Source organism: Panicum virgatum, chromosome 5N (genome assembly GCF_016808335.1).
Source record: "Panicum virgatum strain AP13 chromosome 5N, P.virgatum_v5, whole genome shotgun sequence".
Taxonomy (NCBI): Eukaryota; Viridiplantae; Streptophyta; class Magnoliopsida; order Poales; family Poaceae; genus Panicum; species Panicum virgatum.
This window is the reverse complement of record NC_053149.1, coordinates 21,997,236-22,011,627: the sequence shown is the minus strand read 5'-3', so window position 1 is coordinate 22,011,627 and position 14,392 is coordinate 21,997,236. Positions and strand designations below refer to the sequence as shown.

The 14,392-nt window shown below is 44.6% G+C and overlaps 1 long non-coding RNA gene across 1 annotated transcript; it reads right to left on the bottom strand.

Annotated features, from left to right (window-relative positions):
• Nucleotides 1-11,011: 11,011 nt before the first annotated feature.
• On the bottom strand, nt 11,012-12,696 carry LOC120675582. The gene is made up of 3 exons (XR_005675393.1): nt 12,240-12,696; nt 11,890-11,968; nt 11,012-11,708 (listed from the first exon to the last, which is right to left on the bottom strand). It is a non-coding gene; the product is annotated as an uncharacterized LOC120675582 (long non-coding RNA).
• Between the last annotated feature and the right edge of the window lie 1,696 nt (nt 12,697-14,392).

The window sequence follows — 14,392 nt, the reverse complement described above, 5'->3', positions numbered from 1 at the left end:
TGAAACAACGAGAAGATCTTCAACCTGAGAAGAGAGAGAAGGGACAACACTACTTACGTCCTTCTAGGTACACTCTCAGTAAAGAGAAGCAAAGCATGTTTGATTGCTTGAACAGTATAAAAGTACCGTCCGGGTACTCGTCAAATATACATGGAAGATTAAACATGAAGGAAAAAATTCACAAATTTAAAGTCTCATGACTGTCACATCCTGATGACACAATTGCTTCCAGTGGTGTTGAGGGGTATTCTACCAGAGAATGTTAGATTGGCAATCGTGAAGTTATGTGATTTTCTCAACGAAATTTCACAGAAGGCAATCGATCCAGAAAATCTCATACAACTATAGAATGACGTTGTGCAATGCCTTGTCAGCTTTGAGATGGTGTTTCCACCTTCATTCTTTAATATTATGACACATCTCTTGGTTCATATTGTCAAAGCGATAAATATTCTGGGACCTGTATTGCTACACAAAATGTTCCCTTTCGAGGGAAACATGTCAGTTCCTAAGAAGTATGTTCACAATCGTTCTCGATCAGAAGGATGTATCGCCAAGGGCTATGGAACAGGGGAGGTCATTGAGTTTTGTGTTGACTTTATTGATTATCTTAATCCAATAGGGGTCCCCATGTCACACCACGAGGGGAGACTGAAGGGAAAGGGCATACTAGGGAAGAAATCTAATATGCACATCCTAGAGAGCAAAATCCGCAAAGCAAACTTCACAGTTCTACAAAATTCATCCCTCATGGCTCCATATATGGATAAGCACATGAATATCATAAGATCCGAAAACCCAGGGAAGCCTGAGGCCTGGATTACTAGGCATCACATTGATAACTCTGCTGTTTGGCTTAGAGCAAAGTTGATGGGTGACGGCACAATTGCATAGCAACTTCAATGGCTGGCAAGAGGCCCATCAATGACAATCATGCCGTACCAAGGGTACGAGATTAATGGGTATACATTTTACACAAGAGCTCAAGACGAAAAGAGCACCAACCAAAATAGTGGTGTGCGTATAGACGCAATAGGCAATGATGGAAATAAGGACAGCTACTTCGGAGTCATAGAAGAGATATGGGAACTAGAATATGGGCCTTTGATGATTCCTTTGTTTTGGTGCCAATGGGTGAACCGAGCTGGAGGCGGCATAACGATAGACCGGTACGGGATGACAATTGTGGATTTCAAAAAAATTGGATATAAAGACGAACCTTTCGTCCTAGCCAAGTATGTCGCACAGGTATTCTACGTGAAGGACATGTCAAGCAAGCCTAGGAAAAATTCAGCCAAGTCCGACGACGAGCCAAAACGCCACATAGTTATTCCAGGAAAACAAAAAATCATTGGAGTTGAGGATAATTCAGACAAGTCAGAAGACTTTGATCAGTTTGATGACCATCCTCTATTCTCGTTTGATGTTGATCCAAGCATCTTGTTAGTCAAAGAGGACGCTCCTTATTTACGCCGCGATCACGACCAAGGGACGTTCGTCAAAAAGAAAATTGTAAACGTTCCATTAAATAATGTTGAGTCATAGTATTGTGTATCCATTATGTTTTACTTTATTGTTCATTTCATGAAGTGATTTTTATAATATATATTTTCATTTTGTGATCATAAATAATATAAATTAGAATTGTCTACCTATGTATTAATTACTTGTTCTGTGTTTGAATCATCAACAAGATCTCCTTCATTGTCTACTCCACTATTACCATTTTTCTTAATCTAAATTACATATATTAGCACAAGTCAGAAGACTTTATTGTTCATTTGATCAAGTGATTTATGTAGTAATATATATTTTTTTGGTCATAAATAATATCAATTAGTAGCCAAAGATTGTTACCATAAGTAATATATAGTAGCAAAGGGATTTACCATTTTTCTTGATCTAAATAACATATATTAGCATTTTCATGAATTTTTTAAATATGTTACACACCAGAAACATATAAAAGGAAAATGAAACAAATTTTATACACATATACCTATATTCTACAAATTTTTGTTAATGAAAAGTATTATACAATAATTTTGCATGTTCAAAATATTATATCCTTCTATTTTAAATTCATTTATCAAATTTTTACCCATTAGAAAAGCATAATCCATTACCAAAATCAATGGCAGCAAATTATTAAAATTTTTGTTTTAGCACCGGGCCAAGGTTTTGCCTGGTACTAAACTGCCTCCACGAAATTTTCCCGCCGGTGGAGGCAGTTTAGTACCGGGCAGATCGTGGAGGCCGTTTAGTACCGGGTAGAGCCAAGGCCCGGTACTAAAGTGGCCGCCCTATATAACCCCTGGGAACTTAGATCAATTTCATTCGATCGATCCCCGCCCTCGTCGTCGTCGCCGGACACCCCTCGTGCACCACCGTCCCGCCCCACGCCGCCGCCGTCCAAGACCGCCGCCGCCGCAGCGCGCATCCTCGACCCCGGCTAGCCCTCGCCACGCGCAACGCGTCCCTCCGCCGGCCCGATGTCCTCGACCGCGGCGGCCTGCTGCCGATCGTCCTCGACCCCGGCCCGCCGCCGCCCATCCGCACCGCACGTCCGCGCTGCCCCTCGACCAGCGCCTCTCGACCGCGCCGCCCGCGCCCGGCGCCCCTCGACCGCCGTCTCGCCCCGCCGTCACGCGCCGCCGCAGAAGCTCGCCCTCGACCGCCACCCGTCCTCGACCGCTGGCACAGTCCCGCACTCAACCGCCGCCGTCGTCCCGCCCTCGACCGCCGCCGCCGTCCCGCCGCCCGCGCACTGCGCGCGCTGCACATTTTTTTAATAGGAATGGTTAGAAATAGTTAGAAAATGGTAGAAATAGTTAGAAAATGGTTGGAAATTATATGAAAATTTTAGAAATTGGTTGGAAATTATAGAAAAATTGTAGAAATATTTGAATATTATAGGAAAGTTTTAGAGGCTTGTAGAAATTTAAGGAAAAATTGTATGATTTTCTAGAAAATCGTAGAAATTAGATTGAAAATCGTAGAATCATGTACTTGTTGTTGAAAATTATTGCAGAATCATGGAAAATCATAGAAATTAGATGGAAAATCGTAGAATCATATATTTATTGTTGAAAATTTTTGGAGAATCATGGAAAATCGTAGAATCATGTACTTGTTGATGAAAATTGTTGGAGAATCATGGAAAATCGTAGAAATTAGATGGAAATTCGTAGAATCATGTATTTATTGTTGAAAATTTCATATTATCTAATGTATTCCTATTATCATGACACGTAATTCCATACATATTTCTGATGGACTTTTTGATATATTTCTGATGTATTCACATTATCACGAACACGTAATTCCATACTTATTTCTAATGCACTTTCAGATTGACAAAACTCCACATCTTATGTAATTTCGCGTATCACATGTAACTCCGCGTATTATATATGTTTGCATAGGGATCGAGATGGATCCCTTTCAATGTGATTTCGAAGATGAGTACGCACTCCATGAAATGATCCGAGAAGGCACCCAGGCTGCAGGGTCTTTCGAAAAGGATCAAAACGAGGATGATGGCAGCCAGTATCTCAATGATACTGGTGATGGCGATGCCAAAACTAGGGAAGAAATGCATGCGGAAGATGACATACCCGAGGTATATAGAATTCGATCACAGAATATGACATACTTATGTATCGCAAATGTGTAGTTATATATATATATACATATATATATATATATACATATATATATATATATATATATATATATATAATTTCAGGCTTCCGTATCAAAGAGCTCGAAACGTAAACGAGGCTCGAAGAAAAAGATGGAGGGTCGTACCACGATCACCTCGTTGCACCCGGATGGGGAACCCAAGTCTCCCAAGGGGGTTAAGACGACTATGGTGAATCAGTGCGAATGTTATGCTAGGGAGAACATCCCCATTAGCTTCAAGCTCTGGAAGAAAACCAAAAGCACAGATAATGATGCTGACATCGTCCCTGAAATAGAGAAGTAAATGCTATGGGCAGATGTCAAACAACACTTCAGTTTCCCAGAGGACAAAGAAGAAATCTTTAAGGATTGGGTCATGAAGAAGATGGCTATTTATTTCCAGACGATCAAGAAGAACTTGAACAAAGACTACATAAAGAAGGGCCGCATGCCAGACTTCGAGAAGCACTTCAAGAAGCAACATCCTTTTTGGGATGCATTTGTGCAGTACAAACTATCCGAGACCAGCGAGAAAAGGACATCACAAGCCAAAGAGAACGCGAGCAAGAAGATACACTTTCATCATCTTGGGCAAGGAAGTTATTCGACGGCGATCCCCAAATGGCATAAAATGGAAGACGACCTCACTGCAAAGGGAATCGTACTGGCGACTTTCGACTGGACGCAGCAAGCAAAGAATTTCTTCTACGCTCATGGAGGCTCCCTAAACCCGGAAGATGGCTCGCTTATTACTAGCGATGCCGTAAGAGAAGCAGCCAACAGGGTGGATGAGGCACTAAAGGCCATGTCCGAAGGAAGTTTCAAGCTAGACAGAGAGGAAGATGAGCTAACATACGCTCTCGGGACACCGGAACACACAGGACGTGTGTGAGGTATGGGTGTAGTTCCATGGAAGTATGGCTTCAGTGCTGACATTGAGACCTATCGAAGCAGATCTAGAAAGAAGGGTGAACAAGAAGATAAGATGCGTGCCCTCGAACAGAGGATAGCTTCGATTGAAGAGCCAATGGCAGGTAGCAGCCAGGCACACCAACAAGAAACCAGATCAGCCGCTAATTTGGAGAGCAGCCCCGGCTCGCAACGCCGTAGCAGCGTCGCTTCCACGGAGCACCCAGCCGGAGGTCAACCCACAGTGGTTACGGACGAGTCAGAACATTACCCGGTGGATGACATCACCATGAGGACACCCTGCGTGCTTCTGTATCAGTAGAGGAAAAAGATAAAACTGGTCACGCATGGCATTGCTGAAGTGCCTGTCCAAGGTGGGACAATTCATGGCAGGCCCATTCCGGAAGTATATGCTAGGGTCATGGTCGATCGAGATGAGCCAGGATGGGAAGACCTTGACCTCGAGATCCCTGGAGGCGACGGAGAAGAGGAACTCAGACACGCCGTGCACACATGGATCTATTGGAACAAGTGGTACATATGATTGGCCTCTGGGATACAATTAGTCGATACACCAACTCCCGGCGCCGAGCCCGTTAAGTCACCGGTAGCCCAAAGAGGTCCCAGTCACAGTCCAGCTCCGAGATCACCAACGGCAGCACATAGGAGTCCCAGTCCAGCTCCAAGATCACCACCGGCACCAGAAAAGAGTCCCAGTCCGGCTCCAATCGAGCCCGCAAGGGACTCAAGTGCTAGCACAGGGCCTTGGGTCCCACCATCACCGCCTCCGAAGGCGAAGAAGGATAGCGCAAAGCCTTCGGTCCCACCGCCACCGCCTCCGCAGGCAAGGAAGAGCACAAAGGTCACGCCGCCTCCTAAGAAGAGGAACAACCCCAAGAAGAAGAAAGAAAAGCCTCCACCACAGAAGTTAGCATACCATATGACTCAGGAGGAATTGGATGAAAGTGTGCGCGAGCACGTCAGAGCTCATTTCGCGCCAAAGAAGCCTCCACCGGTGCATCAATGGTCAGAGGCAGATAAGAAATACTTCAGATCTTTACTCCAACTGAAGTACAGGGCACCCCTATCGGACTACGATCGCCAGATCACAAAGTTCTGGGAGAAGCCAAGTAACCATCGGCGCAACCAAGTTCCCCAGCTCGGACAACAGTCCAAGCATTCGATACCCCCGCTCAAGGTCCTCTCCGACCAGGATGCAACTACTGCTCAGTTTGTACTGGAAAGCGGCCTCACAAAAGCTCATCTGCTCGAAGAGGCTCCAATCGAGGTTCACCCAGGGGCAAACAAAAAACCTTTTGTGTTGGGGGACCTCTTACGTGGGAAGAGTTGATTCCGACGCTACCAACTAGGATGCGTGAGTTGCATGCATGGTACATGAAAGCAAGTGCATCGTAGGATGTATGTTTCCGTGCCCGAATACAAGATAGGCATTTCCATCGGGGGTTGGATGACATATGGAATTATTTTGAAAATCTTTATGATTTGTACCATCAAGACGCCCTTGACAAGTCTCTCCTCTGTGTATTTTGTATGTAAGTGTACTTCATCCTACCATTTATATATACTACCATGGCTCTACTAATTATGTGTTTTCTCATCCTCTTCCTTCATTTTTAATCGTGTAGGATGAAGGTTCAAGAATGCCAGAGAAAAGGGATATATCACGTCGGCTTCATAGACCCATGTAATATACATGAGGAGAGTGTCATGAAATGGCCTAATCGGACCGAGAACAACATACTCAGGGCCTTGCATAATCAGAATACTTGCCAATACATTCTGCTTCCGTATAATTTCGAGTGAGTTCTTTATCTTTTTTCTTGACTTCACTATATATATGTGTATATATCCAACATTTCTTATACATATATGTGCATCAAATAGGTTCCACTAGATCCTTCTTATAATCGAGATCGATAGATGCCGAGTTCGGGTGTACGACTCCTTGAGGAAGCCAACATATTATTACCAAGACCTCATAAACATCATCCAAAAAGCATGGGCTCTCTTCCTCCAAAAACATATAGGAATATCGTCACATCCAGCCCCGCTAGAATTCACCACTAACTGGCCGGTACGAATACATATCGCACATCTACTGTCGTTTCTTTAATCAACATAAATATTTCATAACCCATATATATATATGTATATATAGATTATGAGACATGTGCCAGGAAACAACTTATGTGGCTACTACGTATGTGAGTACATGATGGGTTTTACCTGCCGTAGCTCGATGACACAACATACACATCAAGTACGTAGAACAACATTTCTAACAATTACTTGCATTTAGTTCCGTCTAGGTACTAATTCAAAGTATTGGTGCTTGCACTTGACAGATTACTTGCATGGCAGATGCCCTCATGCAACCGGAAAAAATCAAAGCAATTCAAGAATTAGTCTGTGGATTCATCCTAGATGAGGTCATAAATCCAACTGGAGAATTTTTTGCGAATCCTAGGATAAGTGCGGGTCGAGCGGATCCGAATAAGGACATCAGTGATGAGGAGGCGCCTAAGGACCCTTAGTATCTTGTAAAAATTTGTTGGGCATAACTTATGTGCACAACGACTTGTAAATATATTATGAATCCCGAGTTTATTATTAATATATTTATATTAGAAGTACAAATAATATTTCAAGTTTATGTAATTATAATAAATGTATTCAATTGTATGCTAGATACGAATATATACGAATACGCAGACGTGCTAGAATGTGAATACACAGACATACACAAATTCGAATACGCAAACATATACAAATACAAATTAATTGAAACCAAAAAAATGGAAAAGCAGAAAAGAAAAAAAAAGATATTTAGTACTGGTCGGTGTGCTCCATCTGCCGCGCCTGCGTGGCAGGCACTTTAGTACCGGGCCGCCTGACCGGTACTAAGTGGCAGTCCACTTAGTACCGGCCAGGCGGTACCGGGCCGGCGCCCGGTACAAACCGGGGGTTCCGGCCCGGTACTAATGAAGGTTTTTCCAGCCGTGCTTGTTCTTCATTTTTCGTGATCTTAAGATGATGTATATGTACATTCTGGGTTGTTAGGTTTAGGGTGTAGGGTTTTTTATTCTTCCCAAGACCATATAGCTGCTGAAATGTTTAATTTTGAACTATTTGCTGGAAGATATTCACACAGCTAATAGGTATAATTGACTGACAAAAATTTCAGCTGACGCAATTTTTTTGGAAAGTTAGTTAAAAAATAGTAGAATCTACTACCATCTAAGACTTTGAGATTGACTACCTCAAAGAAAAATTGGTTTAATGGAACAGTTTGTGTTCTTTTGTTCGTTCTGATGCAGCTACACAGCTCTCGGTACTGTTGGTTCCACCAACTGTTGTCCTTTGTCACGTGAGTTCCAGGGACAACGTACAGGAACTCAAACATTGGACATTTCCATCCTCTGCCCTTCGCTGCTGAATGGAATGGAATCACTCGTTGAGCTTCGCACGAATCTGAATGCCAAGGACTTTCACGGTCAGGAGATGGTAAATCCATGATCCGCGTGATCTATTGCCATCTCGTCGATGCGAGTGGAAATTAAGGAGAGGAGAAGCCTTCGCAGGGAAGGAGTCTGCCCGCGGGCGGCTTCGAGTGTCAAGTCTTTTTTAGCCAGCCAGGCAGGACGAAATAAAGGTTTTCGAACACAGGTAGGTGTACAACAGGGCGCTTGATAGAGACCTCCCTGTTGAATAGGAAGGTACGTCGCTCGTTGCATATGGACCGAATTAGCACAGTAGCTGTTCTCAAATTTGTATATATCACGTATAATCGCTTAAAGTGAACAGCTAGTCAGGTCGCATCCAGCCCTTAATTTGGCACCTCGCCAACTAACGCTAGCTGCCTTATAAGAAAATTCCATTCCTATTTCCTACTTAATGAAATACTACATGCTAAGCGTGCGCCTTGTCGAAAAAAAACAAAAACAAGGCACGTGAACTCTCCATCACCCGCCACACCAATTCTCCTCCTCTCTAGCTAGGAGATTCCATGGCAATTGCAAGTACGCAAATTTTTTGGCTCTCCCTCCCGCCACGAAAACAGCGAGACCCCCCACGTTTTATACTTCGCACTCAAAAAGTGAAAAGAAAAGGCCAACAGAAAAGTTGAAAAAAAGGTGGGTATATATTGTGTGTCCTGGCGGTGAACCGTGCGTCCGTGCCGTGCGTGGCTCACGACGCGATCGACGACCTTTGTCCTATATGTGTATGAATATGAATGTGACGCATGCAGCGCGCTGCGCCAACCTTGGTACCTGAATGAAGGACTGGTGGCACGTGGCAGTTCAGCTGGTACCAACGAGGAAGCAAGCTAGCAGACGTTGACATGCATGCGCAGCTGGTGGTGTCGTCCAGTACACCAACCCTAACGACAACCGAACCCAGCCTTGAGGCACTCGCAAAAAAGAAATCCCATTATATAAATATATATGCTTTCAGTGCTCTTCTGAGTTTACCATGTTGCGACAAAACGCTATTGCCTGCGAGATTATGGGCAAAATTATCTGAATCTCTATCAAACACTAAACATGCAGAAATAATGTTTCATCCTAATTCATCTAGAAGCGTTTTTTCCTTTCCCTTTAATTAACACTAGGAATTGAACAAGAACCATTCATCTAAAAACGTGCGGTGTTTTATATATACTCTATTTCGTTTCAGAAATATATATATAGTGTCGTAGCCAGACGAGAATTGAGCATGTGGCTTTGCCTCAACAGGAAAAAAAACCAACCTAGACACACGTACGCACGTAGTAACATTATATTTGTCGTCACAATAATCTTCATCTCTCTACTAATAGAAACCTAGCTAAACGGCCTACGTCTCCTTGGCTATTTAATATACCATTAAATTTAATTATATTTCTTTCTGTAGTCATTATAGTATCTCAGATCCATGGACTGCTAGTTTTCCCTGTTCTGTTCAGGAATTAAATGTTGTATGGTGTGCTGTGAAATCATCTCGGTCGATGATTCTTCTTTCTGGTAGTACTACTTCACAACCTCACGCATGCCGGCTAGGCAGCTGGCTGGCCGAAAGAGATATATACGCTAGATGGGTAGTGTCACGAGCAGAGCGGATTGCTAAAAGTTTTCTTCTTTTGTATACAAATTAAGGTGGATGATGGGACCTTATATTGTGGATGCATTTGTGAAGTGGGTCATCATCAGGACTTTTGAGCCATAGTAGTAAAGTTGACAGACCTTGGGTCGTTTGCACAAAATGTAAATACAGAACCAGTCCGTGCATGCTATCTATCTACTACATTAATTGGTTAGCACTGAAACACATAAATGTAAATACATAATCATGGGTTAGATTGATCCATTTTTTTATGACAATATATTTCTGTGATATATTTTCTCTTATGCTTGTTTTATGAGATGAGTTCTTTTACAATACTTGAAATCGCCTCCCATCGCCTCTCACTAGAAAGAACACGCGGCAGTTGCCGCGTGAGACCATTGTTGGACATGGATGAGGGCTCAAGGCATACATATTGACTAAGCACTGTTAACCTATTTATCCTCGAATGTATTCACATGGTATGATCGTTATTTGATTAATCAACAAACAGAAATATGTTTCTATGAAGTAGAAACATATAGATATCTGATCAAGCAAAATACTTTTATCAAGGGTATCGATATCTCTTTACAACTGTACCTGCATATGGCCTATGTACAACAGTGCAGACCTACATGGCAACCATTGGAATGCAGCTGGTGAGTAAACCAACTATTATCTAAGCTCTCAGCTACTAATTACCTATTAACTACTCCCTCTATTCCAAATTATAGGTTGTTTGACTTTTTTGACATTAAGTTTGACCACTCGTCTTATTCAAAAAATTTGTGCAAACATAATCAAATTTAAGTCATTCTTGAAATACTTATATAGATAAGCAAGCCACAACAAAGGAAGTGCTATTTTGCACAAATTTTTGAATAAGACGAGTGGTCAAACTTGAGGTTGAAAAAGTCAAATGACCTATAATTTGGAACGGAGGGAGTAAATACCCTCTTAATATGAATTTCATCTTGCACAAATGGGAACAAAGAATTTTGTACTCCCATTTATTTTCAGTACATGATCTTTTTTCCCCTATGGAACACTCGGAAAAGACACTAAATAGTACAGAAAATTTATGTGGAACTGCCAAACATTATCTGAAATTACCAATCATATGAGTGAATTTGTAATTCAACTGTTGCAAACGACATAAGTGTATAAAAGTGATAGGTTCATAGCCCGACGGATCATTTGCAAGAACTTTGGCTTCCTAAACATGGTTTATCTGGAGAAGATCTGATCTTGTATCCTGCTAAGTGAGGAACTGATATTATTCAACAAACTTTAATGGAGAAATAACTTTTTTTCATGTAAACCAAATAGTCATATATAAATAAGTATTACACTGAGTATATGTCTTAGAGAAGGAAAAAAGGTGCCTCGGCAAAGATAAGTACTTTTCTTTCTTTCTTTCTTTCTTGATAGCGTTGAGCGCATTTTTCTTTCTGTTTTTGCATCAGCTACTTCTTAACCCCCTTGAGTTCCTGTTGAGCTATGCTTATGCCAGTAGGACATGAGATTTCTACGCCACAACAGCTTGACACTAAATCAGTCTTGTTGATGGAGCGCACATATTACAGTGATGCGATCAGACTATTTTCATAAATGCTGAGACATAATCTATTTAACTATCCTGATATTTCATTGACATTGCTACTGTTAATCTCATCTACTCAATAATGAGAATTGGAGAATAGAGAAACTGACAATTTTGAATATGGTAGAATAAATGTGACTCCTGCTTCGTGGTATCTCTTCTTGCATTCCTGCATAGAATTCTTTGGGCCAAAGGTGGGCAATTCAACAGACTCAGGCTTTAAGCTGTTGCAGCTAATGATTTGGAAGCCACTTCCCTTCCTGTCCATTTGCTGGTGGTGATGCAGGACTTTTCCAGCTCCTGGATGGCCATATCTTCGTCATCATGTTGTCCTTCAAGTGTCTAAGCATACTCCATTTGCAGATGCAGTGCCACAATTAAAAAGAGAAGCCTTCATCAGCAGCAGCTGCGAGAATACCATTGCATAAATTGACACTTGAGCAATACATCAAATATCTATGGGACATATTAGCTATTTAGCTTCATTTAGCTGCTGCAGAAGATGGACAAAACAAGAACGGTGGTCGCTTCATTTAGCATGATGCAGATTTGGAGGTAGAGAGGAAAGGAAAGGGTGTGGTGCGTACAGTTCCCGGGATCAAGGAAGGCTAGGGAAACCATAAATCCTGGTCCAACGTGGCACAAAAACTTTTTCCATGCTTGGTCCTGCATTAAGAAGCACCAATGCATCAGTTCTCGAACAGACTTGGCTCGAATGGAACCAAAATTTGACTTGGGCAACAAAGGAGCCAGAGGACCAACTGCCGTGAGGCTAGGAGCTACAATGAACATTCGCGGACCCTTGCCTCTCATGCAGCACCACGAAGCCAAGATCAGGCAAGCATTTCCACAAACAGGTGGTGCACACGCGGAAGGGTTCCAGTTTGTCATTAGCTAGTTGCTTGTACAGGTATGGAACGCGACGGGTCTCTCTTACCTTGGGCGCAGCGGGAGCATTGCTCCCTCTCCGTCCAGCGAGCGACTCGATGTTGACCACCACTCCCGCGGGCGCTTGCGCGGCGTCCATCAGTAGCTACCGTATGTGGCGCGGCGATGGATCGAGCAGGCTCGTTCGACCGGAGTACGACGATGGCATGGGAAGAGGAGGACGAGGCTAGCTGGCCGGCCGGCTAGGCAGCTATGCGTAGCTCTTCGAGGAAGGCGATGGATGGCATAGGCGACGCGGCCAGGGGGGACGCGGGGAGTCGGCCAGGGTTGGGATATGGGTGGGGTAGGGAGGGACGTCAGGGAGCTGGCCGGGGCAGAGGCGGCAGCAGCCCGGACCGGTGCGTGAGGGAGGCGGCCGGGTGGTGTGTGAAGGCCGGCGGTGTTGGTGGGATCTGGAGCGTCGAGTTCGTTGCGCGTAGGGGCTGGGAGTCGCGCTGCCGGGGATGCGCGACGGAGCTCGAGAGGATTCCCGAGGTTTCAGGTTGACAAAGAAATAGGGATCAAACCGATTCGCAATCGAACGGACAACATTGCGTGTTCGCCGGATCGGATGGCTAGTGGACTAATGGGTGACGTGGCCCTATCCGTTAGCCCGCCTTTGGTCCAGGATTCGTAATATAGAGATTGCCTCCACAAATGATTAATTATAGAGTATGCAAAAGGGTATTCTAGTCATTGCGCAAATATCATTTGGGCCAACCCCTCCCCAGTCCCCACCCATCGGCCTCCCCCGACCCCGGGACTCCCCTCTCTTTCTCGCCCTCGACCTGGCCATAGCCGCCGCTGCCACCCCTCGCCCTGCGCCGCGCGAAAGCCAGCCCTCGCCCTCACCAATCGCCTTCGCCCGGCGCCGCCTCCCGCCCGGCACAGGCGCCGGCGGCAGTTCGCCGGACCCGGCGGACAGGTCATTGCCGGCCGAGCCCGAGCCCTCGTCGCCATCCAACAAGGGTGCATCGAACCAGTCGTTTCCCTCCATACATTCGTCCGGGACATCCCAGGACACGAACTCGAGCTTTGGGAAGTGGCCGGCCTGGGACTCTCTCTCTCGCCCTCGACCTCGCCGCCGCCACGCCAGCCTGCACTAGTAGATAGGCCGCCGCTCTTCGCGCGCTTCAACCTCCACGTCGCACCTGGCTCTTTCCTTTCTTCTTGCCACAAGAATAGTTGCCTGATTTATAGGATCGTATTTCTATCCCATCGGCCTATATAGGCTGTGTCGCCCCGTGCCCCCGTTCCCCGTCTTCCTCCTCTGCCGCGCGTCCCCAGGCCTCCAACCAAATGAAATTGACGTCCTGGGGCTCCAAGACAAGGCCGATAGAATGAAGAAGGAGATCAAGGACCTCCAAATGACGTTGGTCGCCACATCGGATAAAGTTTTGAGGGACCGAAACTGGCGACTAGAGGGGGGGGTGAATGAGAGCCGATCAAAATTTCTCTCGAAATCGATCCGTCGGCCTATATCCCTAAAATCACCACAAACCCTTGAACCTAGGATGAGAGAGTAGCTATGGACTAGCTATCTCTAAGCAAAAAACCCTAGGAAGCGAAGCGGAAGCAATACGAGAAAAACTCCCCAAACAGCAGCTCTGCTGAGTCAGACCGGTCTGACTGCTAGCTCAGACCGGTCAGACCGGTTGGGCTAGAAATTGAAATTCCAAACCAGTCAGACCGGTTACCCTGACCGGTCAGACCGGTCGCTCCTAGACAGCCCGCAAGCAAAACTTCAAATGATGAATCTTGAGCAAACGAAGTCCAAATCCAATGAAACTTGGAGGATACCTTCACAACTAACCCGTGAACATATCCCTAAGAGATCTCTCCCAAAAGATTAAAGGATCTTGAGAATTCGGGGCAAGATCAAAGAGGATTGGGGTTTTCTCAAAAACACAAAAACTCCAATTCGTGCGAACTCGCGATTCTAGGGGGTTCGGCACTAGGCTAAATAGATCGGAATCGTCACAATGAGTTCGGCAAAGCACAAATCAAAGAGCTTGACTCCTCCAAACACGAAACACACCAAAAGAGGAGAATTCAAACCCAAAACACAAGGGAGGAGGGAGAGGACGAGAACTCAGCACGCAAAGGTGAATCTCAAACGAATTTCATTCATTAATCTCAGAGGATTTCACCTATACAAAAGCT